General features: G+C 48.4%; 1 long non-coding RNA gene across 1 annotated transcript; it reads left to right on the forward strand.

Annotated features, from left to right (window-relative positions):
• Positions 1-1,265: 1,265 nt before the first annotated feature.
• Positions 1,266-4,724, forward strand: LOC128420541 (uncharacterized). Its single transcript, XR_008332061.1, has 2 exons — positions 1,266-1,528; positions 4,280-4,724. It is a non-coding gene; the product is annotated as an uncharacterized LOC128420541 (long non-coding RNA).
• Positions 4,725-5,145: the final 421 nt, after the last annotated feature.

Here is a 5,145-nt window from a genome sequence, read left to right on the forward strand (position 1 = left end):
AGCGCACAGAAACACCGTTTACCTTCCTGCCGGAGTGGTACCTATTTATCTACTTGCACTTTGACGTGCTTTTGAACTTCTAGGTGGGTAGGAGCAGGGACCGAGCAACGGGAGCTCACCCCATCGCGGGGATTCGAACCGCCGACCTTCTGATCGGCAAGTCCTATGCTCTGTGGTTTAACCCACAGCGCCACCCGCGTCCCAGTACCTGACCCCTAATGTGGTGCCTATGAGCAACACAGTGCCCTCATGCACCTGCAAGGCCTGCTTCTAATTTTTCATTTTTTAAAATGGTGTTCTTTGATTTGTTTTATTGACTGAGGGCAGGGCTTCTTCTCAGCCATTATAAGAGAACAAGAGAGGTGTTCCTGGTGAGTTCTGGCACCTCTTTTTCTAGAACTATAGCACTAGTTGCTTTTTTGGGGGTGGGGATATTGCCTGCTCTTTGTTTGCCTGTGGGTTCTTTTGGATTGCATTTGTAGGTAGCCATCAATAGCCCTCTCCTCCATGAAGAAGCATTGAATTGTCCATTGTGAGGAACTTTGTTAGCCCAAAAATGGAAAGTACCAGAGTTACCAACAATAGAGGAGTGGCAGACGAAGATGGTTGATTAAGCGGAACTAGCAAAACTGACCTGTAGAATCCAAAATCAGGAGGAAGCAAAATTCCAAAAAGACTGGAGTAAATTTATGGAGTACATAAATAATAACCGTAGAAATTTGAAGACTCTGGCAGGACTGAAATAAATCTTACAATGTAGATAGGATTGGATACAATAAGAAACGGTGGAAAAGTAACTGCCATAAAAAAACCTGTTGAAGGGAGGGAAGGAAGTCAATTATCAGCAGAGTGTGGGGAAAGAATGTGGGTAAATGATTGTTGAATTTTACTGTGTTTTGTTTGTTTGTATTAAATAAAACACCAATAAAGAGCATTTTTTTTAAAAAAAGAATTGTCCATTGGGAGAACAGGATGCTGGACTAGATGGGCCATTGGCCTGATCCAGCTCTTTTTGTGTTCTCAAGACCGAATGTCCTCCTTCTGCTGTGTATGTGCCACTAAGGTCTGTTCCTGTTGCACCTGCTGTTAGCAGCTCAGAAGCATTTGTATGTTCAGCACAGAAGCATTTGCACTCATGTTCTGGGCTTCCCAGAGGCACCAGCGCTCTGAGAGGACCCGGGCTCTCTGCTTAGAATGACTCTTAGCTTCCAATTGGTTGCCTGTCTGATGACCTCACAGGTGGGTGGCGGCTTTGTCCTCTGCTTCACAATGGGAGCTCCCGGGGCAGGTGCGGTCCAGGGGCTCCCACCAAGCCATGGTGCCTTGACCAAGATGCTGCACCCGTTGGACTCCTGGAGCTATCTCCGGACCACAGGTTAGCTGCGGACTGCAGGCTAAGAGGTTCGGAGCCTGGAGGTCAGAGGACAGCCTTCTGGGTGGGAATCTGGCACCAGGAGAGTCAGCAGAGCTGCCAGGTAGCTTCTGCCCAAGGATGTGAATTGTTGCATGCCTACCTAATCTCTGAAAGGTGAGCGACTTCCGGGGTTCCAGCAGTTACTCAGGGTTCTGTTTCCTTGGAATGAAGGTCAGCGGAGACAGTGGTAGGTTTAGGATACATGGTTTTATTTTCATGTACAGACAACCTGAGTATAAGATGGAGAGGCTCTAACATGGGACTGAAACTGCCTTGGTTGCAATGGTTGATGATCTCCGGCGGGCTAGGGACAAAGGTGAGAGCTGTTTCCTAGTTCTGTTGGATCTCTCAGCAGCGTTTGATACCATCAACCATAACATCCTTCTGGACCGTCTTGAGGGGCTGGGAGCTGGGGGCACTGTCATACAGTGGTTCCGCTTCTTCCTCCTGGGCCGTGTCCAGAAAGTCGTGGTGGGGGATGAGTGTTCAGACCCCTGGGCTCTCACTTGTGGGGTGCCTCAGGGTTCCGTCCTCTCCCCCATGCTTTTTAACATCTATATGAAGCCGCTGGGAGAGATCATCGGGGGTTTGGACTGGGTGTCCATCAGTATGCGGATGATACCCAGCTCTACCTCTCTTTCAAATTAGAACCAGTGAAGGTGGTGAAGGTCCTGTGTGAGTGTCTGGAGGCGGTTGGAGGATGGATGGCGGATAACAGATTGAGGTTGAATCCTGACAAGACAGAAGTACTGTTTTTGGGGGACAGGAGGCGAGCAGATGTGGAGGACTCTCTGGTCCTGAATGGGGTAACTGTGCCCCTGAAGGACCAGGTGCGCAGCCTGGGAGTCATTTTGGACTCACAGCTGTCCATGGAGGCACAGGTCAATTCTGTATCCAAGGCAGCTGTCTCCCAGCTCCATCTGGTATGCAGGCTGAGACCCTATCTGCCTGCGGACTGCCTCGCCAGAGTGGTGCATGCTCTGGTTATCTTCCGCTTGGACTACTGCAATGCGCTCTACGTGGGGCTACCTTTGAAGGTGACCCGGAAACTACAACTAATCCAGAATAGACTGGTGACTGGGAGTGGCCGCCAAGACTACGTAACATCGGTCTTGAAAGACCTACATTGGCTCCCAGTACGTTTCTGAGCACATCTGGTGGGAGGGCCTTCTTGGTGGTGGCGCCCGCCTCCCACCAGATATCAAAGAGAACAACAACTACCAGACTTTTAGACGACATCTGAAGGCAGCCCTGTCTGATGCTGTATTGTTTTTAATATTCAGTTGGAAGCCGCCCGGAGTGGCTGGGGAAACCCAGCCAGATGGGCGGGGTATAAATAATAAATTATTATTATTATTATTATTATTATTATTATTATTATTATTATTATTAAACACAGATCTTGCTTCTCCATTGCTTCTCCATTAGTCACAGCTTTCAATCCAGCACAGAGCAAGGAGGTCTCTGTGTATCCAGCTTACAACCAGCTCAGCTGTCACACACCACACCTGGCTATTATTCTCCTACCTGGCAGCAGTAGGTGAGGAGGGGTGAAGGAAAAGCCAACCCTTGTGGGAGAAATACTTACGCAACTTGGCTGCGAATGAGCTCTGGGAGGAACGGGAGGTGAAATGGAATTGTCACCTGCTGTCATGTCGACTAACATGTCAATGTGAGGAGGGGTGATTTTCAGCAGGACTGGTTGGTGAGAGAGGAGAGAATCTTATGCATTTCTCTCTACTACTACTTTGATGAAAACCACCCCATCCCAAGTCGTAGTCCTATTGAAAACCATCTCTTCTCCTCCCCATGCTATGCACGACATTCCTTCTTTTGAAAATCTTGTGCGATTGCAAGTTGGGCCTCCAAGTCCAAACTAGGGGTGCAACAAAACCGGAAGGGTGTGAGGGGTTGCTTCAGAAACAGAATGGCCGAACAAATTGGTAGAATTGGCTGAATTGGCTCAGATGACAAACAGGCTGAGAGGTAATGTTAACCCAAAATTTATTCAAAAATGGGACATGTTCAAGAACTACTTAAAAAAATATAACAGTAGTGTGGCTTCTTCGACAGCACTTGAATGATTTCTGTATACATGAATGAAAAGGTTCTAAAAATTAGTAAGGAACTTTAAGATAGTATAATGTTAAGTTTTGTACAACAGGAAAATAGAAAAGGTAATAGCACTGGGGGTGGGGTGGGAATTCTCATGTGTATATATGTAGGAGTGTATGGTGAATTGTGTTGTATTTTGAATTGACACTGTTTTGTAATCTCCCCCCCAAACCCCCCCCCCACATATATAATTATATTATCTTATCAAGTAAATTCAATAAAAAATTAAAAGCAAAAAACAAACTAGGGGTGCAGACTTTGATTGACTAAATCAATCAGCCTGAGAGGAGCTATGCTGGCAGGGGGCTTATGGGAGTTGTAGTCTAAAACATTGCTGTGTTGCAGGAGTTGGACTAGATGACCCTTGGGGTCCCTTCCAATTGTATTCTGTGGTTCTATATGGCTGTGCTGGCCAGGACTCATGGGAGTTGTAGTCCAGCACATTGCTGTGGCGGTGCGGGGCTGATGGGTGCTGTAGTCCAAAGCATGGCCAGCTGGCAGGGTCTGATGGGAGTCGTAGTCCAAAACAATCCAGAGCAGCGGTTCTCAACCTGTGGGTCCCCAGATGTTGTTGGACTACAACTCCCATCATCCCTGAGCTCTGGCCTTGCTAGCTAGGGGTGATGGGAGTTGTAGTCCAACAACACCTGGAGACCCATAGCTGAGAACCGATGATCCAGAGGATACCAGGCTAGGGAAAGCTGCCTTCGTCCAGTTCACCCATGGTTCCTCTTCCCCCTTCATTTCCAGGGAATGCCCGCCCGCCCAGCCCCGCGGACCATGGTGCTGCCTAGCAGAGGAAGAACCTAGCGGAAGACCCCAGCCATGTGCATGGCCACCTTTGTGATAGTGCTCTCCACCACTTACTACTTCTTGATGACTGACCGGTTCCATTCTGAGCTAATCGCCTCCACCCAGTTCCTTGGCCCCCTGGCTGCCCCTCTCCTCGATGTGCTGCGCATCACCTCCGATCTCGGGCGCCACATCGTCTACTTATTCATCTCTGGTGCACTTGCCTTGCTGCTCTCTACGATCTCCTCGTGGGTGCAGGAAAAGGTGCTGGAGGAGACCAAGAACATGGGCTTTTCCTTAGGGTCGTGAAATCAGCAGGGCTTGGAATCAGCCCCGTTGCAAAACAAGACAACGTGGGAGCTTTCTATTTGCCCCTAAACACTGCAATAAACATGCCTCCCCCGTATGGTGGTCTTCTAGCGTTAAGTCTTGGGCTTTAACTCCGTTGACAGCTAGGAAGACCCTAGCAATTCGCATCAGGCAGGGACGTCTTCACTGTGGGTGGGTGGAATAAATTTAGCAGAGACAAAAGCTGGGGCTGCTAAAATGCCAAACAGCTCAGGGTGAAAAGGGATTTTGCCAGGAAAACCTGCTCTATAATGTTGAACTGGAACTAGTCGATAATTTGGGTTTTCCATGGATTGCCGTTTGTTCCGATTCAGCAGTAAAGAGCAGGTCTTCATGCTCTGGAGCAAAGCAGAAACAAGAAGTGCTTGGACAGGGAGCTTTAAAGCACAGACTTCTTCATTTCAGGGTCATGGGTTCAAGACCTAAGTTGGGCAAAAAATTCCTGCATTGCAGGGGGTTGGAATAGATGACCCTCA

This window comes from Podarcis raffonei, chromosome 9 (genome assembly GCF_027172205.1).
Source record: "Podarcis raffonei isolate rPodRaf1 chromosome 9, rPodRaf1.pri, whole genome shotgun sequence".
Classification (NCBI taxonomy): Eukaryota; Metazoa; Chordata; class Lepidosauria; order Squamata; family Lacertidae; genus Podarcis; species Podarcis raffonei.